At 36.4% G+C, this 22648-nt stretch overlaps 1 protein-coding gene across 1 annotated transcript in view; it reads right to left on the reverse strand.

The window, feature by feature from the left end:
• Window positions 1–22648, reverse strand: part of Ranbp16 (Ran-binding protein 16) — a 902587-nt gene that overhangs the window by 450910 nt on the left and 429029 nt on the right. The window lies entirely within an intron of this gene.

The raw sequence follows: 22648 nt of genomic DNA on the forward strand, positions 1-22648 counted from the left end.
ATAACTTTCATTGAGGCCAACTCCTCTTCTTGTAGTGCATATCCTTGTCACGACTATCCCACTCACAGAGAAAGCAACAATACTTAGTGTTACCCTTTTGCAGACCTAATAAAATGCCAATTACCTTTAAATCATCACATATCTGCCACCCATATTTCTGTTAGTGTACACCTAAGAAGATGTTCTCTATGTTTGTGTGGGTTTTTTTTTTTTTTTTTTTTGTGGACAGCATACACAGGAGGTATTGAAGGCAGCATATTTCCTTTGTGTAATAACACAGACTTAAGGTTAACCTTAGAAGTGTCTATAAATAGTTGACATTCTTCAGGATTGTGCCTGTTGTTCACTGCTGCCACAAGACCATCAATATCCTTACAAACAGTGAGTTCACCTTCTGTTTGAGAGAATTTATAATAGTCTTTATTTCAAGTATGAAATGTTGTCACTTTCACAGAATGATCAAAGGTTCCAGTGTTGCAGCCTCAAAGCCAAAAGCTCTGCCTTAAGCTTCCATTAGAGATTTGTTGACAGTTCAAGACCCCTGATGAGGTCATTAAGCTCACTTTCTGCAATCTTCTGTGGTTCAGAAGGATAAAGGTTTTCACAAAATGGTGGATCCCTTGATGCAGATGGCTGCTGTACATCGTCGTGTATACCAAGTTGATGTTCATCAGAATGTAAAGACAAATGGTCGGGTGGTTCAGGAATAGGTAGTACTTCACCGTGATGAACGGGACAAATTACAGATGGTATATTTGTGTACGTCACTGTGCACTTTTTCTTCATTGTCATCCATTTTCTAATAGGAGATAGAAGTAACATACAGAAGTAACCAGTGTGATGTGATTTGTTGGCTCGCTCCATATCATGGGCATTGCAAAAGACACAAAATAACCTTTTCGATTCACCCACATGTTGAGTTTTGATGAACCAGTAGTGCAGCATATGTGTGGAGCCCAGTTCTTGTCCTGGCGGCTTAATAGGCCTTTTTATGGTTCGAGTTAAGGGATGCATTCTTGAAGTAAATGTTACTTCTCCACATACCTAACAGAAGTCAATTGGATTATTCACATAATTACAGGGCATATTAATCTTACACAACACAAATATTGTGCAAAATGTGTGTGGTTTAATGGCGCACGAGCTTCTGGGGCTATAGAGTGCCTATTCAAAGGAAAATGATAAAAAACAAATTTCAGATATAATCACTTTATGTTTTATTAGAGAGGTTAAGATTTGGGACCTAAAGTTGGTTTTATTTTTCGGACTGTGAACTTTTTTTAAAATGGCTAGGAACTATAATCAGTCACTGGGAATTCTTAGTAGAATAGTTGTGCTACCTGATAGCTTTGATGTAGAAGTTTTCAGGATACCAAATTGTATTTAAAAATACTCATGTGGTGCTGAGTTATACATTATTGGTATTTTCAAGGTCGCAGTAATTCTACCGAGTCAGCCATTTGGATGTTTCCAGGAGATAAAAGAACTACAGCAGTGCCACCTGCTTGTTCAGTGGTGACTGGAAATTTGGCATAAATTGCATAACATTATTAAATTGTGACATGATGAGGAAGCTTCATCACAGAATAAGAGCTACTCCATTTATATGGCTGTGGCAGGTTTAGTAGATCGGCAGATTAAATCCCAAGCCTGGATAAATGGTGAGGGTTGACGGTTGAAATCCGGTCGTGAAAACTATGCCAAAACCAATAGATGTGTTCCGGTTAAGAAGTTAATCCAACTAGAGAAGAAGAAGAGGATGTAAAGTGTGAATTGGGAACAATGAATGCCGACCCCATATAACATGGGAAAAGGTGAAGAAGAAGAAGAAGATGTTTTATTAGAGAGATGTTTTAGAATTTATGAAACATTCCAATTTTTTTCAAAAAAGAGAAAAATTCATTGATGTTTGCATCGTCACCAATAATATGTTTTAATGTCTTCGGTTCTCGAAGATTACTTAGGGAAAGGAGGATGGATGCAGTCAACGAGAATGTGTTTGACTGTTAAATGTGGCAAAATGTATGAATCACACAGAGCACATCCGTTAAATGAGAACAAATCACCCAGTATCCAGCCGTTTTCCAGGATTACTACAACAGAATTGAACACACATCTGAGGCGACAACTTACCACTCATGCAGAGCTCGACAACAGTTGTTGATCACGTGATAAGAGGGTGGTGGTACTGAAACAGCGGTGTAGCCATGAGTTCTTCCAAGAGCTGTAGCTGATAATATAGAGTAACTAATATGAGACCCCAACTGTAATTCAGAAACAAGAGCCAATTGACAAATTTTAATGTGATTTTCATGGTCAGTAGCATTAAATTAGTGAAGATTGGGTAGTTTCGTTTTCGTAACTAATGTGTTGACCATTGTTCTCAGCAGACATTATTATTCAAGCAATAAGAATCTGAGAAAAAGGGAGCTATATGATTTTGTAAGAACTGAGGAAAAGTGGAAGAGAAATTGACAAATTCAAACATTAGAAATGCACCTGGGATATTATTATTATTAGTCATATGGTGGAAGGTAGCCTTAGGCTTATGCTGCACCAGCCAAAACAAATATTCCCGAGTCAAATTGAGAGGGGGAGAGAGAGAGAGAGAAAGCAGAGATCAGAAGTAGAATTAGCATAGGAACATGATGCAAGAGAGCAAGCTTACATAATATCAGCCAAAAAAAAAAAATAAAAAAAACACGGCATTCTCATTTTACCCATCCACTTGGGTGAAATTCACTTGATGCAAGTAACCAAGCTTATACAGAATCAGCCAAAAAAAAAAAAAAAAAAAAAAAAAAAAAAAGAACACCCACACCCTTCTCATTTCACACATCCACTCGCTCCAAATGTTTGTCTAGTTCTGCCTTGAATCTGTTTAAGCTATCAACTTCAACAACAGCAGATGGAAGTTTGTTCCAGCATTTAATCACCCACTGGCTAAAGACAACTTTCCACACATCAATCCTACAACTGTCTTTCCTCAATTTGAATTTATGCCATCTCAAGTGATTATTCTGAGCAAGAGAAAGTATCCCATCAGCATTGAGCATGCTCAAACCATTCAAATCTTTATACACCTCAATCAGATCACCTTGCAGGTGCGTAGTCTCAGACACTGTAATTTGCAAAAATTAAGCCTTTCTTCACTAACCTTGTTGACCTACTCTATACACGTTCAAACAACTCAACATCCTGCTTAAAATAAGGCCTCCAGACCTGTATACAGTACTCAAGGTGTGGACTGACCATTGCCTTATATAAGGGGATAATCACCTCCTTATCCCTGCTAGAAAAATTCCTGTATATCATTGACAAGACACCATGAGCTACTTTTGCAGTCCACCTGCACTGCACAGAAAACTTCACATTTGCCTGCACAATTATCCCCAGGTCATTTTCACTCTCTACCACTGTCAGTGTAGTACCACACAGTTGATACGTCGCTCTCTGGGGTTACTGCTTCCCATATGCAGTACTTTACATTTGTCAATGTTCAACTTCAGTTGCCACCTGTAAGCCCATCTGCTCAACCTTTCTAGATCCTGTTGCAGCAGAGTACCGTCATTTGTGTCATTGACAACCCTGCAAACCTTCGTATCATCTGCCAACTTAGACATTAAGCCTGATATACCATCATCAATATCATAAATGAATTCAGAAAACAACAATGGACCCAACACTGAACCCTGGGGGACTCCACTAATAACATTAATCCATGAAGAGCAGTGTCCATTGATTACTACTCTCTGGCTTCTCCGCCTCAACCATCCCTTTATCCACAGCACCAATTTGCCTGCAATGCCACTCTGCTCCAATTTGTGTAGCAGCCTTCCATGTGCAGCAGTATTAAAAGCCTTGCAAAGATCCAAATATATGATATCAAAATTATTCTGTGCATCATCCAGTTCTTTTGAGATACATCATAGTATCCAATCAAATTGGTCAGACAAGACTTCCCCTTAACAATCCCATGCTGTGTCCGAGTTATAACTGAAGTCTTGTATAGCTGCAATGCTTCTTTAACCATTGCCTCCATTAATTTCCTTGGAATAGAAGTTAAAGTAACAGGTCTGTAATTACCTGTCTCTCCCTTTGATCCTCCTCTGTGGATTGGGGTCACATTTGCACTTCACCTGTTCATGGATATCTACGCTGAATCCAAGGAAACTCTCAAAATTATGGCCAAGGGTTTGCTTACTTCCTTTGCTGCCTCCTTTAATATAACTGGAGAGATTCCATCCACACTAGGGGCCTTTCTTATGTTTATCTTCAACAATTTCTCCTCCACTTTACTCTAAGTTATTATAAGATTAACTAGCTTACTGCTGGAATACTCCTCTGGCATTCCCGTCCCCGAATAACTCCTCATATGTGAATGTAGATGCAAAATATTCATTTAGTTTGTTAGCTACCATCAACAGTTGAACCTTCGATATCAATTTGACCAATCTGTTTCATCCCCTTACTTCTAGAGTTTAAATAAGTAGACAACTCTTAGCTGTTTTTCTTTGCATCCTTTGGTAAAGATTTCTCGTTATATGCCTTTGCCTGCCTAACCTCCTTTGTGACTTGGTTACAGACCAGCTTATCTATAGTAGGCTTCTGTGTCACCTGTTATAATTTATATGTATCCCGTGCATTTTTCTTTTCTGCCACATGTCTAATTAGTTCATCTGACATCCATTAAGGCCTAAACCTTGAACAATATTTCTTAATTGGTATTAAAAGCCTAGCAGCTTAAAAGATTAATTCTTTGAATGCTTCCCATTTTGAATTTGCTGTTGGTAACATCAGCTGGTCCCACCATATAGAATTTAAATACTGTCTCAGACCACCATAGTCGCCTTTACAAAAGCAAAAACCTGTCCCTTTACCCCTGATGGCAGTTACCTCTTTGAGTAAATCCCACTTCAGCACACTGTGATCACTGCCACCTAGTGGTTCCTTTATCTGGAGATTCTTAATGCATGAAGAATCACTACTGATAATCAGATCAGGAGTATTACTCCTTCTAGTTGCCTCCCGAACGTGCTGCTACTCTAGAAAACAATCATCCAATAAATCCACAAAAGCCTGGCTAGTGTGTGAGTGACCAACCCACAAATTCCAGTCAATTTCTGGGAAATTAAAATCCCCTACTATAAGAAACTCTGATTTACTGACCCACTCGATTTCTCTGTACAGTTGTTTATTATTATGAGCCATAAGGTGCAAGGAAGCCTGAGGCTTATGCTGCACCAGCCAAAAAAAAATTTTCTGAATTAGAGAGAGAGAGAGAGAGAGAGAAGTAGAAGGGAATCACTACGAAAAAGAAGAATGATGATATTCAGCTCAGGACCCTAGGTGTGCCAAGCCCATACTCACCAGATGTGCCTAATGACTCTAATACTCATCAGAGTCATTAGGCCTATAACACAATCCTACTCTCAATTTTGCTTTCCCAGTGCTAATGTCACACCAAACTGACTCAACACTGCACTGTCCAGCCATGTCGACTGGCTGTACTTCTTTGGATTTTGTGTTTCTTAAAAAATAGCATGACCCCTCCTCCCTTCTTATCCTATCTATCCTTCTTGTACACACGGTACTCCTTATATCTGTGTGACACCATGTCTCTGTTATCCCAACAATATCTGCCTTTGAAGTTTTAATCAACACCTCAAATTCATCAAATTTATTTACTAAACTTCAGCATTTGTGTACACACAAGTATACATGCACCTGTTCCTATTCTTCACTACCCTAACACAGCCCATGTATTTACTTTTTCTGCAATGACTACCAGCAGTCTCTGGAATCACCTGCACTTTGTTTTCCAGGCTGCTGCACATTTCTGGAAAGATTGAGCAGATGGGCTGAGAGGTGGCAAATGAAGTTTAACATTAACAAATGTAAAGTACTACATATGGGAAACAGCAACCCCAGAGCAACTTATCAACTCTGTGGTACTACACTGACAGTGGTAGAGAATGAAAAGGACCTGGAGATAATTGTGCAGGCAGATATGAAGTTTTCTGAGCAGTGCAGACGGGCTGCAAGAGTAGCTCATGGTGTCAATGATATAGAGGAATTTTTCTAGCAGGGATAAGGAAGTGATTATTCCCTTGTATAAGGCAATGGTCAGGCCACACCTTGAGTACTGTATACAGGTCTGGAGGCCTCACTTTAAGAAGGATGTAGAGCTGCTGGAACGAGTACAGAGAAGGGCAACAAGATTAGTGAATTGAACAAAGGAGTACTCTTACGAAGAAAGGCTAAGTTTTGCAAATTACGGTGTCTAGAGACTAGGCACCAGCGAGGTGATCTGATAGAGGTATATAAAGCCTTGAATGGCTTGAGCATGCTCAATGCTGATGGGATTCTTCCTCTTGCTCAGAATAATCACCTGAGAGGGCATAAATTCAAATAGAGGAAAGACAGATGTAGGATAGACGTGCGGTAATTTGCCTTTAGCCAGCGGGTCGTTGGTTGGTGGAACAGACTTCCATCCCTTGTAGTGGAGGTTGATAGCCTAAATAAGTTTAAGGCTCAGCTGGACAGGTATTTCAAACGAATGGAGGGGTGAAGTGGAAGTGGTTTTTTTTTTTTTTTTTTGGCTGATGCAGCATAAGCTTGTTTCTTGTGCTAATGCTAATGCCAATAGAAGCAGTGCAAGAATCACTTTAACCTCTGCCAGTGGCCAATGTTAATCTATTAGTCCCCAACTAGCAGTTTTCCGGCACACCTAAGTCTGCCTCGATAGCATCAACCAATATTCTTGCACCCTTTATATTTAAGTGTATCTTGTCCCTGTAGAAGCAGTCTCTCCTGTAAACAAACACATACCAGGCTTGAGAAAAATTCTACCTCTTGAGCTTTGCACAATCTCTCCAGGGCCGAATTTATTGACAAGGCTGCTATCATATACTCCCTCCTATTGTGTCTGGGCAGAATTGCAGACACTTTCAAATTCAACTCTAACTCAATCCTTTTTTAGCTGATAATATAGAGTAACTAATGTGAAACCCCAACTGTAATTCGTAAACAAGAGCCAATCGACAAATTTTAATGTGAATTTCATGTTCAGTAGCATTAAATTCAAGATTGGGTATTTTCATTTTCGTAACTTTCATGTTGACCATTGTTATCAGTAGGGAGCTAAATGATTTTGTAAGAACTGAAGGCAAAGTGGAGGAGAAATTGATGAATTCAAAAATTAGAAATGCAGCTGGGTTAGATGGGTTCTATTCAGTTATATTAAAAGAGGGAGCAAGTGAAGTAATTAAACCCTTAGTCATAATTACGAGAGCACCCTTCAACTCAGGGGAGGTCCTCGTGGACTGGAGAAGTGCAAATGTATTCCCAATTCAAAAAGTGGGATCAGAGGGTGACATAAATAATTACAGGCCTGTTAGGTTAACTTCTGTTCCAGGGAAAATAATGGAGTCACAGGTTAAAGAAGGGATGCAAGATCATCTAGACAAGACCGCAGTTATAACTCATATAAAGCATATGTTTGTTAAGGGAAAGTCTTGCCTGACCAATTTGATTTGATACTATGATGTGGTCGGTAAGGAACTGGATGCAAAAAATAATTTTGATATCATATACAGTAAACAGTTGTTAATCTGGTTACGGTTAATCCGGACGTTGGATAAAAATATGAAAATTCTGTTCACAGTTGAGTACGTTGAAAGTCACACGGGATTTAGTAAGGCAGTTGACTAACTCTCACTGCATGTTGATTGACTATGCAGAGAGGAATGGAACATACATTACATTGTCTTGTGTTGTTCAATATCATTGTTGACTCTGAGTTGGACGGATGCTATTGCTTATACTGCTTCATTTGCATACTTTATTATTAGCATTAGCATTAGTAGAGGCATATGATGCAAGAAAGCAAGCTTATTCAGCATCAGCCAAAAAAAAAAAAAAAAACCCTCTCCCATTTCACCCCTCCGTTCGTTCGAAATACCTGTCCAGTTGAGCTTTAAATTTGTTTAGGCTATCAACTTCAACAACAAGTGATGGAAGTCGGTTCCACCAACCAACCACCCGCTGGCCAAAGGCAAATTTCCGCACATCTATCCGACATCCGTCCTTCCTCAATTTGAATTTATGCCCTCTGAGGTGATTATTCTGAGAAAGATGAAGAATCCCATTGGCATTGAGCATGCTCAAACCATTCAAAGCCTTCTACACCTCTATCAGATCACCTCGCTGGTGCCTAGTCTCCAGACTCTGTAATTTGCAAAACTTAAGCCTTTCTTCGTAAGAGCAACCCTTTGTTCCATTTACTAATCTTGTTGCCCTTCTCTGTACCCGTTCCAGCAGCTCTACATCCTTCTTGAAATGAGGCCTCCAGACCTGTATACAGTACTCAAGATGTGGCCTAACCATTGCCTTATACAAGGGAATAATCACCTCCTTATCCCTGCTAGAAAAATTCCTGTATATCATTGACAAGACACCATGAGCTACTCTTGCAGCTCGTCTGCACTGCTCAGAGAACTTCATATCTGCCTGCACAATTACCCCCAGGTCCTTTTCATTCTCCACCACTGTCAGTGTAGTACCGCAGAGTTGATACATTGCTCTGGGGTTACTGTTACCCATATGTAGTACTTTACATTTGTCAATGTTAAACTTCATTTGCCACCTCTCAGCCCACCTGTTCAACCTTTCCAGATCCTGTTGCAGCAGCATAGCGTCAGTAGTGTCCTTAACGACCCTGCCAACCTTTGTATCATCTGCAAACTTAGACATTAAACTTGATATCCCATCATCAATATCATTCATAAACACCGAAAACAACAATGGACCCAACACTGAACCTTGAGGAACTCCACTAATAACATTAGTCCACGTTGAGCAGTGTCCATTGATTACCACTCTCTGTCTTCTGCCACTCAACCATCCCCTTATCCATAGCAGCAATTTGCCTCCAATGCCACACTGTTCCAATTTGTGCAGCAGTCTTCCATGTGCAACAGTATCAAAAGCCTTTCTAAGATCCAAATATATAATATCAAAGTTATTCCCTGCATCCAGTTCTTTTGTGACTACATCATAGTATCCAATCAAATTGGTCAGGCAAGACCTGCCCTTAACAAAACCATGCTGCGTCTGAGCTATAACTGAATTCTTGTCTAGATGATCCTGCAGTGCTTCTTTAACCAGTGCCTCCATTAATTTACCTGGAACAGAAGTTAAACTAACAGGTCTATAATTACTTGTGTTAGCCTTTGATCCTCCTTTGTGAATTGGGGTTACATTTGCACATCTCCAGTCTATGGGTACCTCCCCTGAGTCCAAACAAGCTCTCATAATTATGGCTAGGGGTTTGCATACTTCCTTTGCTGCCTCCTTTAATATAACTGGATAGATCCCATCCACCCCAGGTGCCTTTTTTATGTTTATCCTCAACAATCTCTCCTCCACTTTCCTCTCAGTTATTACAAAATCATCCAGCTCACTGCCAATGTTTACTTTACCTACATCTTTCTCCTTCCTGAATAACTCCTCATGCGTGAATGTAGATGCAAAATACTCGTTTAGATTGTTAGCCACCTGAGCAGGATCCTCAACTGTTGAACCATCAATATCCAGTGGACCAATCTGATTCATCCCTTTCCTTCTCGAGTTCAAGTATGTAAAGAACTCCTTTCTGTTTTTCTTTGCATCCTTTGCCAAGGATTTTTCGTAGTCTGCCTTTGCCTGCCTAATCTCCTTTGTGACTTGGTTACAGACCAACTTATATCTATCATAGGCTTCCATGTCACCCATTAATTTGTATGTATCCCATGCATTTTTCTTCTCTGCCACATGTCTCATTAGTTCATCTGACAACCATTTAGGCCTAAACCTTGAACAATATTTCTTAGTTGGTATGTAAAGCCTGGTAGCCTCCAAGATTAGTTCCTTGAATGCTTCCCATTTTGAGTTTGCTGTTGGTAACATCATCAGTTGGTCCCACTGTATAGAATTTAAATACTGTCTCAGACCATCATAGTCGCCTTTACGAAAACAAAAACCCTTCCCTTTACCTCTGATGGTAGTTACCTCCTTGAGTAAATCCCACTTCAACACACTGTGATCACTGCCACCTAGTGGTTCATTTATCTGCAGGTTCTTAATGCATGAAGAATCACTACTGATAATCAGATCAAGAGTATTGCTCCCTCTTGTTGCCTCACGAACATGCTGATGTAGAAAACAATCATCCAATAAATCCACAAAAGCCTTGCTAGTGTGCGAGTGACCAACCCACAAATTCCAGTCGATATCTGGGAAATTAAAATCCCCCATTATAAGACTCTCTGATTTACTGGCCCACTCTATTTCCCTGTACAATATATTATTATACTCATCAGAGTCGTTAGGCCTATAGCACACTCCTACTCTCAATTTTGATTTCCCTATGCTTATGTCACACCAAACTGACTCGACACTGCCCTGTCCATCGATGTCAACTGGCTTCACTTCCTTTGACTTTATGTGTTTCTTAATTAATAGCATAACCCCTCCTCCCCTCCTGTCCTGTCTGTCCTTTCTATATACATTGTATTCCCCAAATTCCAGTTCCGCATTACTTATATCTGTGTGACACCACGTCTCTGATATCCCAACAATATCTGCCTTTGATGTTTTGAGCAATACCTCAAATTCATCAAATTTATTTACCAAACTCCTAGCATTGGTGTACACGCAGGTATACATGCACCTGTTTCTATTCTTAGCTACCCTAACACAACCCATGTGTTTACTTGTAACGCAATGACTACCAGCAGTCTCTGAAATATCCTGCATCTTGTTTTTCAGACTTCTGCTCATTTGAATAGAAGCAGTGCAAGAATCACTTCCACCTCTGCCAGTGGCTACTGTTAATCTATTAGTCCTTGTATCCCCCCCAACTAGCAGTTTTCCGACCCACCTAACACTGCCTTGACAGCATCAGCAAAAATTCTTGCACCCTTTCTATTTAAGTGTATCCCATCCCTGTAGAAGCAATCTCTCCTGTTAACAAGTACAGTCCAGGCTGAAAAAAATTCTACCCCTTGAGCCTTGCACAATCCCTCCAGGGCCGAATTGATCGACAAGGCTCTCATCATATACTCCCTCCTATCCCCTCATCATATACCTCCTCCTATTATACGTATATATGTAACTAAGTTAACATGTTATATGTAATGATGGATTCGAAAGAATTAAAAAGTGAAATAAAAAGAACACACTTTACTTTTAACTATCATTAACTTGAAAATCGTGTTCCTGGAAAAAAAAAAAAAATTGCTTAAGAATTTGGTATTGGTCAACAATCAGTGTCAGATATTAAAAATCAAAACGAATCTATAAAGACATTTCCTTTAAAATTCAATATGGGGAGTGATAAAAGCAGTGTATTAAATCGAAAGAAGTTAAAAGAGCCAAAAGAAGTGTTGCTGGAAGATGTATTTAAGTGTTATTCGTAGCAACGATCGAGTTGTGTTGGTGTGCGATGCCAGCGCCACCTGATAAATGTATAAAAAGACAATTAACAACATTAAAAATATTGTCTTTTTACAGTTTTTAAATCAAGGCTCTACCGGGATTTTGTTTTATTTATTTTAATCAGCACTACCTATATCATTAAATTTTCCACTTATTTTTGTTCCTAAAAGAGAGAGAGCAAAAAAAAAAGAAAAAAAAAAAAAGAAAAAAAAAAAAGAAAAGAGGTTTTTTTTTTTCTCTTTTAGGGCTAAATTTTGCTTCACTAATCCAGATTCTTGCATAACCCGGATGACCTCTCCCCCCAATTACCCCAGATTAGTGAGGGTTTACTGTATTTATATTTTAGGAAAGCTTTTGATACTGTTGCACATGGAAGACTACTGTACAAGTTGGAGCAGTGTGGCACAATGGGCAAGTTGCTGCTATAGATAAAAGGATGGTTGAATGGGAGAAGATAGAGTGGCAATCAATGGACACTGCTCTTTGTGGACTAATGTTTTTATTGAAGTCCCCAAAGTTCATTGTTGGGCCTGTTGTTGTTTACTATATTTATCATCAATATACCTTTATCAATAATATTGATGAAGGTATATCAAGGCTTAATTTCCAAGTTTGAAGACAATAAAAAGGGTGGCAGGGTTGTTAATGACAGTCCGCTACTACAACAGGATCTAGCAAAGTTCGGCAAAGGGGCTGAGAGGTGGCAACTAAAGTTTAACATTGACAAATGGGAAGTACTGCATATGGGTAGCAATAACCCCCGAGTAATGTAGAATGAAAAAGACCTGGGGGAAATTGTACAGTCAGATATGAAGTTTTCTGAGCAATGCAGACAAGCTGCAAGAGCAGCTCATGGAGTTTTGTCAATGATATACAGGAATTTTACTAACAAGGTTAAGGAGGTCATTATCCCCTTGTATAAGGATAATGGTCACACCTTGAGTACTGCATAGAGGTCTGGAGGCCACATTTTAGGAAAGATGTCGAGCTGCTGGGATGAGTACAGAGAAGCGCAATGAGATTGGTGAGGGGAACAAAGGGTTGCTCTTAACAAAAAAGGCTTAAATTCTGAAAATTGCAGTGTCTGGAGACTAGTCACCTGTGAGGTGATCTGACTGAGGTTTATAAGGCCTTGAAAGGTTTGAGCAAGAACAATGCCGACAGCATTCTTCTGTTGTTCAGATTATGCACCTGAGGGGACATAAATTCAAATCGAGGAAAGACAGTTATAAAACAGATATACAGAAATTTGCGTTGAGCCAGTGGGTGGTCGATTGCTGGAACAAACTTCAATCTGTCGTTGTGGAAATTAACAGTTTAAATAAATTCAAGGCAAAAAAACTAGACAAATCTTTGGAGTGATGGATGGGTGAAATTGGCAGTTTTTTTTTTTTTTGGGCTGTACTGTATAAGCTTGCATTCTTGGATCATATACATTTACTAATGCTATTCATGACAACTAAGTTAAACTCGCCAATTTCTGATTATTTCGGTAATTGTCGGAAATAAACTACGACTGAAATAAAATGAGATGAAAGAATTATAACATTTTATAACAAAATCCATTCTTCAGATAAACAGCAACTGCTTTTCTGATGTCTGATTCTGTCTATATTATTATATCATTTTGATTTATTCTATATTATCCTGATTCTGTCTGAATGTTTGTAATAGCTGCATAATGAAATGTTTTGAAAAGAATGCATCAAACTATCATGTGCTAAATAGAACTATATAAATAAGTGGATATAATATACAAACTTGGCAAGCTTACCAGATAAGTACAACCATTTGCATACGGCTAAAAACTTTATTGATCCAATAACTAAATGTGAATTCTGAAGTTATTTCTATGAATTGTTTGCAATGGTTGTGAAAGTCAATTAGTACTAATGCACAGAAGTTCAAATAGATGCAAATTGAGAAAAAATTATTTTTTTCTTAAAAATATAAAAAATAATGACGCTCCTGTGAATATAAATCCTTATGTGTTTAAGAATTTAAATTACATGCCTTCTTTTGGGAAAATTTCAACATCTAATCTAAAAGGATTTATTTTCTATACACATGTACATGGTGCATATTATACAGAGTGTCTGTAAAGTCCCTGTATACCTATTATTATCGATGTATTGTGAGAACTTACAAAAAAAAACATTTTCAATTGCAGGTGTTAGTGAGGTGCATGGAAAAGGATAATCACACTCATTTCTTCAAAATAACATTCATACATGAATGGAACAAAAGAGACCAATAAAAAAAAAAAATAAAACACCACTGTCAGTGATTTATAACAATGGCAATATTCTGCATGAATGATATAATACATGTCAGTCTTGGTTGCAATCAAATAAAAAGGTTGAGGTACACCTTTCAGATGAAATGATGATGCATTTGATAGTGATAAATTAATTCCACTGAATGTGCTACTATTCTAGCTACTGCTGCATTTAAAAAATATAAATATTGATAAGTTTCAAGATTGTTTTTTAAGGCAAGTCTTATCAATCTTTCACATTACATAAAATCAGCAGATTACAACTTGATCACTAATCAGCTGTGAAATCATATAACATTTACTGATGAATATTTATGCAAAAAATTTTGCAAGGTCAATTACAATTAAATCTGTGAGCATGCAAAATTGTGTTAAATTACAGAAAGTCATTAAACTGATAATATGCTTTCGGGCCATAAGTTTCTTTTGATGATATAAAACGTTGTTATGTTAGTTTAGTTTAAAACCAATATTTGTACTTATCTCAATAATTAATTACCTCTGCTGATGTTAGCTCTTGTAATCAAGTATGTCTTGATGATTATTTATGGTGGTAATTGCTACTTTGCCAATTGTAACTCACTCATAAATATGCACATATATGTTACTTCATTTCACATAACGAAGTCAGAGTCTCGAGAAGAGAATTCACCACATGAACTCTTTAAAGTTTCTGCCTCTACAAAATGTTGGCACTATTGAAAAAAGGGAAGGAAGACTAATGTATGTATATATGAGAACTGAGAAGTCAGCTGTTAATGAAATACACTAACTAAAGCAGAGATAGTGAAAAATAAATTATAAAGAATAAATGCCCTTCTCCAGGTAAACAATTTAAATTTAGATTACTGAGACATATTAAATGGGGCTTATACAAAGCTTCATACAAGATATAGTTAAAAATAAACTAAAATGATAAACAAAACTTTTTGGATTGTATTATCAGCAAACAGATAAAGTACAGTTTTTAAAAGCAAAAAGAAATAATTATAAGTAAAAAATAACTAAATATAATTTGTGTAAAAACAGAGACAAGCAAATGTGATGAGAATGCTAGCATTACATAAAAAACAACTTTTATAACATCAAATAATTAATGAAATTTACATAAAATTTACTAAGATTATGAAAACAATGTGTATGAAATGCAAAAGAAAATAATCCTTATTATATAAGGATTCTCCTGACAACACGATCTAGGTATAATTGATATTTAAGAGATAAATTCATAATACATTTTTAACAAATCGAATTAGATAATTTCATCCATTCAATGAATCAAGTAACAGATAGTAAATTAGGTTAATTACTAATAATCAAAATAATATAGGTTGACAATCACCTGTATTATTTCAATTAGTTCTGTCTGTTACTCTTCAATCTGGGATCAGTCATTTTTGGGATTGCCATAATTTTCATATTGAGCTAAGGATTATTACCTGCCATACATCTATACATATTGCTTTCATAATTTTAGTAAAATTTTATATTAATTTCATTAATTACATCATGTGATAAGTAATTTATTTTAGTAATATAACATTTTCACCAAGGAACTTAAATATCTCTATTTTCATGCAAATTATACTTACTTTTTTTATAGTTAATGTAATCTTTCTTTTGCTTTAAAAACCACTCCATATTTTTTGAATGATGACAAAATCCCAAGGTGGGGTCAAAAATATTGTCTATGATCGTGGGTATTAAACTTGACTATACCAGAATGGAGAATTTGTACAAGATTTACTTAGTATGCCTCAATAGAAGAAATTTCATTTGTTCATCTGGAGTAAAGCATTTTATTCTTTATAAATAGTTAATATTCTTCCCACATAATGTCTTTACTCAATATAATAGACAGTTAAAATTATAAAAGAATATTAACATATTATGTTGGTTTTGTTTGTACACAGTGCTAAAGCACTTATTATTATTATCATTTGAAAGTGATTACAAGTATACCTCACTTAAACAACAGGGTTAAGTTCCTCGATAATGAGTTCTTAAATGAATGGCAATTCCTCACATAATCCCATGTTATAATAATTGATGCAGTCCACGAAAAAGAAAAGGGGGGAAGGGTAAACTTTAAAAGCAACAGCTGTTAAAGTGTAATATAGTAAAAGGAAAAAAATAAAATAAAAAAAAGGGGGGAGATTTATATACTTTGAATAAATTATGTAATTATAACAGCCTAACTACATAAAAGCACAATAAAAGAGAAGGCTGACACTTTGAGGATCACTGGTTCATTTAATGTGGTAATATTTCCATTAAGACTATAACCACAAAAAAAAGTAAAGCTGTAACGTAACAACAACAAAAAAAAAAAATAAATAAATAAATAAATAATAAATAAATAAATTGTTTTAGTCATACACAACAAAGCTTCTTATGATGCAGTTGGTTAAGATCATTTAAAACGAGTCAACTGACATCTATATACTCATCTTCTGTTTGTATAATGGAGCCCTGCTACTTAATAACAGACTTTATTTTGATATTTCTAGAAATTATTTTTAAGTAGTCAGTGTGATGAGATATGCCTGAAATTGAATATTGGTAGTAAATTTTTTAAAATATTGTTATAATGAAATGTTGCTAAGCGAGGTATACTTGTATAAATTAATATCAGATAAATTTTCTTATTGTGTATGTGTCTCTGTGAGGGGGAAGGAGCCTGGCATCTGTAATATTCACAATTTGTGTATCTAAATCAGAGGTTTTCAATGTGTGGGGCACAATGGGTATTTTGTGGTCCTCTGCATTGTACGCATGTTGGCTGTGGATTTTTTGGTATAGCAACTACCCTGAAGCAGGTCATATGGTTCAATGTGTATTATGTTTATATTAGTGTCTACCATGGGCCAATTTCCATTACATAAGGGAACAATTTCATGTGTAAACTGAAGAATTAAGAATGGGATACTATTCTTCTCTATATGAGATTGGCTAAACGCAAAACCACAGAAAATGGGCCTTTAAACCTGAGTTGGGTACAATGTAACTAACTTCAAGTGCAAAAGTGCACTAGCACACATGAGTGGTAACAACACACTACTCACATAACCCACTCTACCCATACCTACTGGCTTTGCAAAGTTATGCATCATCAAAGAGTACTTAACGTGGATTTGTGGGAAACCCACAGGAACTGCCTAACAGACACTATCTTGACACATTCCAGTGGACTGTGATTCAAGCTCATGAGTACTAAAATATGATTAACGATTGTATTCACTGCCAAAATAATAATAAAATCCTTTGACCTAGTGGTCAAACAAAACATTTGTTTTTTTAACTTTTTGTTCTTTTCAACAACCATATCCACTCAGTTGAAACATGCCCTTCAAAGAAAAGTGTCTCTCTAATTTCACTGTTGAAAATTTGAGAAATCAGCTTAATTCTTCATGTTACATGTTCTGGACAAAGAAGTGACAGAAAAGATATCGTCTGAAAAATTCATGTTACTCTTTCTGAACATGTGGCAGAAATGTACAGTAATCGCTGAAAAATCATCAGAAATTTTTGGTTTAGCATGTTATCCTAAAAACTAGGTTCCACCTGCTTCATTACATGACACCTTCCCATGTTTTTAAAATATAGCTAGTTTGCAGTTTCATTTGTTTGTTTCATAATTTCCATGGTTATATATATTTTCAATTGGGTGCAAAGTACTCTTATCCAGGGAAAAATGTGATTTCAGTGTCACAGTTCATATAGAACAGAAGAAACAAATTCTGTGATCAATTTATATCACATGTATAATGGTGGAGATGATCTCATAACAGACTAGAGGCAATAGTAGTATAGGGAGTTTAGAATAAAAGGGCCTTATGGCGAAAATGAAATTAGTACAATTCATTATTTAATTGAGTCATACATGCATCTGTCTGACAAGTTTAAGGAATGCAATTAATTCATCAATATAGGCTGTATTCATATCACCAAGCAAATGATGTAAAAGAGTTTAAAACTTTCAGATCCAAGGAAAAGTGGTGAGATTTATGCAAAGTTAGGTATGGACAATCCAACAACATATAAAAATTTTAAGTTGACTCCGATAAGAGGTGCATCTTGGAGGATTTTCAATGGAGAGCAGATGGTGATCAATGCATAACCAGAATAGAAAAATTTCTGCACATCAATAAGGGTTAGAGAGATTCCATAAGAAGAAAAAACAGCAGCAGGAGCTACTGATAAAGTCATAGTATCTGACTTAGACCCTTTTTAAGTTTATTTGGGCTAAGAATTACCATTTAGATTTTACTATTTCTAAACTTATTTCCCAAATGAACTACTTTTTTTCCCCCCTCAATTCTCTCATTAGCATTAGCAGGGGCACATGATTCAAGAAAGCAAGCTTATATAGCATCAGCCAAAAAAAAAAAAAAGAACACACACACCTTTCTCATTTCACCCATCCACTCGCTCCAAATGTTTGTCTAGTTCTGCCTTGAATCTGTTTAAGCTATCAACTTCAACAACGACAGATGGAAGTTTGTTCCAGCAATCAACCATCCAATGGCTAAAGGCAAACTTCCACACATCTGTCCTACAATTGTCTTTCCTCAATTTGAATTTATGCCCTCTCAGGTGATTATTCTGAGCGAGAGGAAGAATCCCATCAGCAATGAGCGTGCTCAAACCATTCAAGGCTTTATACACCTCTATCAGATCACCTCGCTGGTGCCTAGTCTCCAGACATTGTAATTTGAAAAACTTAAGCCTTTCTTCGTAAGAGCAACCCTTTGTTCCATTCACTAATCTTGTTGCCTTTCTCTGTACTCATTCCAACAGCTCTACATATTTCTTAAAATGACACCTCGAGATCTGTATACAGTACTCAAGGTGTGGCATGACCACTGCCTTATAAAGGGGATAATCACCTCCTTATCCTTGCTAGAAACATTCCTGTATATCACTGACAAGACACCATGAGCTACTCTTGGAGACCATCTGCACTCCTCAGAAAACTTCATATCTGCCTACACAATTATCCCCGGGTCATTTTGACTCTCTACCACTGTCAGTGTAGTACCACAGAGTTGATACGTTTCTCTGGGGTTACTGCTTCACATATGCAGTATTTTACATTTGTCAATGTTAAACTTCAGTTGCCACCTTTCAGCCCATCTGCTCAACTTTTCTATATCCTGTTGCAGCAGCGTACCATCATTTGTGTTATTAACTACCCGGCAAACCTTCGTATCGTCTGCCAACTTAGACATTAAGCCTGATATACCATCATCAATATCATTTATAAATACAGAAAACAACAATGGCCCAACACTGAACCCCGAGGGACTCCACTAATAACATTAGTCCACGAACAGCAGCATCCATTGATTACCACTCTCTGTCTTCTCCCACTCAAACATTCCTTTATCCATAGCAACAATTTGCCTCCAATGCCACACTGCTCCAATTTGTGCAAGTCTTCCATGTGCAACAGTATCAAAAGCCTTTCTAAGATCCAAATATATGATATCAAAATTATTCTTTGCATCCAGTTCCTTTGTGATACGTCATAGTATCCAATCAAATTGGCCACACAAGCCTTCCCCTTAACAAACCCATGCTGTGTCCGAGCTATAACTGAAGTCTTGTCTAGATGATCCTGCAGTGCTTCTTTAACCAGTGCCTCCATTAATTTCCCTGGAACAAAGTTAAACTAACAGGTCTGTAATTACCTGTGTCTCCCTTTGATCCTCCTTTGTGGATTGGGGTCACATTTGCACATCTCCAGTCCACGGGTACCCCCTCCCCTGAGTCCAAGGAAGCTCTCATAATTATGGCTAAGGGTTTTCTTACTTCTTTTGCTGCCTCCTTTAATATAACTGGAGAGATTCCATCGACAGCAGGTGCCTTTCTTATGTTTATCTTCAACAATTTCTCCTCCACTGTACTCTCAGATTATCTAGCTTACTGCCGGAGTTTAATACACCTCTGGCATTCCCCTCCCTGAATAACTCCTCATGTTTGAATGTAGATGCAAAATGTTCATTTAATTTGTTAGCTACCTGAGCAGGATCATCAACTGTTGAACCATCGATATCAAATGGACCAATCTGATTCATCCCCTTCCTTCTAGAGTTCACATAAGTAAAGAACTCTTTGCTGTTTTTCTTTGCATCCTTTGCCAAAGATTTCTCGTAATCTGCCTCTGCCTGCCTGCCTAAACTCCTTTGTGACTTGGTTACAGACCAGCTGATATCTGTCATAGGCTTCTGTGTCACCTGTTAATTTATATGTATCCCATGCATTTTTCTTCTCTGCCACATGTCAGTTATCAGTTTAGCTTAAAAGTGTTGTGAGTGCATTTCTAAAATGCAGGCCAATTTTATTTTAATAAATAAGGAAAGAAACACAAACTGAAATGAACATAAATTGATTTAGCTAAAATCTGTATACAGTACTCAAGAATGGGACAAATTTCCCACCGAGAAATGGACAGTTGATTCTGCAAAATTTCAATTTAGAAATTGTAGAATCTAAACAGTCACACTTAGTCCAATTTTAACATAAAATTCAAAAATTTACACCCAAATATTACAAAAAAGTCTCGACAACAAAAAGCCTAAACCATAGAGTAAGAGGACAGACCCTGGTGGCTTTTAACCCAGTGACGACAGCAAGTCACTTGACAAGGCTCCCAAAAATAATGCTCCTGTGTTATTCTTAATGTATGATTTACAAATCTGAAATTTTTATAGTTTCCTGGATAAAGACAAACTTTTTACTCCAGTATTTTTAAAATGATTTTTAGTGGTTTTAACACTTTTCAAAGTCATGAGAACCTGTCAGGTCATCCACCATGTTTGCAACTATTTGGTTTATTGCTTGAACAGGCGCCGATGCTTTTACTAAATTTTGAATCATGTCTTTGTTTGTTAGTTCAAGATGACTCACTTTCCCTCTCCCTAACGGTTCTAGAAATATTTATAGTCTTACATGGGTTGTTTAATAAAGATTTATTATACTTATCACTTAATGGAGATGAGTAACTGAAACACAATATACACTTGAGTAGGTGACATCTTGAGATGTTGATTACTTGGAAGGTAGGAACAAAGGTAATTTATGTAAATCTAAAAATGAAACTAACTAATAATATCAAATATATATTCTGTTAGTATTAGTAAAGAGTAGTGCATAACTGGTACATATTGTTAAAGAATATAAGATAATATACAAATTACCCATTGTTCCATACCAACAATCTGGTTTTGTTTCAATCTGGGTGGTTGCCCCAGATTGAAACAAAAAACAACATTAGGGGTTAGTTGTTTCTGTGGTAATCAACATGCCATGTCACTTTACTCATCTATTAATAGGGATCAAAGGTTAAGGACTAATTAAAGGTTTTAATTTTATAATTTTTTTTTAAAAATATATCATAAAACATGCAACAATGCACACTGATTAACATTAACCGAAGATAACAAATGAGATCAAATCCAAAGTTGAAAATCAAAAGCTTTTAGTTGACTTACCATGTCCATGCTAAAATCCACATGTGCACATCACTATATGCAAAAAGAAATGGAAGAATAGATCCATTATAAGCAAACTCTGGGGAAGACTGAAAGCTTGAAAAGTGATAACCCTGTGTTGGTCATGGTGAAATGTGTATTATTGTGCACAAATATAGTCCAATGTGTGAAATATTAAATTCTGGAAAAAAGCGATATCAGAGTAGTAGGCCGATGGAGGAGGAAAGAAAGGACTAGCATCAGAACTGCTTGTTGAGTTGTATGCTTTCAGAGAGACAAGTCTTGTGTTTACTCCAAACTGTATTTGCACCAGTAAAATTATTTGTTATTGTAATTACATTAGTAATTTAATTAAATATTGCATAAATTAAAAATGGGTAAGAAAAGTTGCTGTTTCTATGAGAACTAAGTTGGATGCTCTGGAAAGATTCCATAAAGATGAGTTTTTAAAAAAATTCCTTTGACTTAGGTATGAGCAATATAATTATAAAAGATTGTGAAAAAAATAAAAAAATCTAGAAGGATTTTATATTTAGTTTCTTTCACAAGGGTCATTATATTCTCACTCCATTTTAAAGAAACAAAAATTAGAGACAGTAGACAATGCATTATAGCTGTAGTTTATGGAAGGAAGTCAATACAGAACTCCAGTCAATTGACCCATAAATGCAGCATCAAAGAAAAGGCCTTATTCATACATAAAAAGATTGGTAGTGCAGAAAGTTTTATAGCAAGTGATGGTTGACTTAGAAAAAATGGTATGGTATTATGTTATCCATTTATTGAGTATTATTATTGGGGAGAGGTAGTGATTATCTGCTGATCAGCTTGCTGCTCAAAATTTACGAATTTAAGGCCATTTATCAACAGCAAAAAATTGGAGAACAACTATATAGTATGACTGAAACATGTCTAAATTATAAAATGTTATGTACAAAAACAGTATCAAAAAAACAGAAACTGCCACATAATGCGGCAGGCTCCATTTTCATAAATTTCATTTTCGATTTGTTAGTAAACAATGCATATATCACACATTGTGATGGAAAGAAATTAATCTAAATGTGAAGAAGAGATTGAGTCAAATCAAGTGCCAAAAATTTCTGCATCCATCAAAAATGCCTTAAATGGTAATATTTATAAAAAGTGGAGGGACTTTGCTGCAAAGTTTCACATTTCATTATTTGAACAGATTAAAATTACTGATTTTATGTAAATGAATATATGTGATTATATATTTGTTATGATTCTCTGCTTTAACCAACTGTTTTGATTAACCGACTAGCTACCAGTCCAGATCACATTGGATAAGATGACATCTAACTATATTGCAATTTTGGAGATAGGCACAAATGTTGAATTCATTAGATCTTTTGAGAATTTTCCTGTTGTATGT

The sequence above is a fragment of the Mastigoproctus giganteus genome, chromosome 11, assembly GCF_048544385.1.
Source record: "Mastigoproctus giganteus isolate SK-2022 chromosome 11, ASM4854438v1, whole genome shotgun sequence".
NCBI lineage: Eukaryota > Metazoa > Arthropoda > Arachnida > Uropygi > Thelyphonidae > Mastigoproctus > Mastigoproctus giganteus.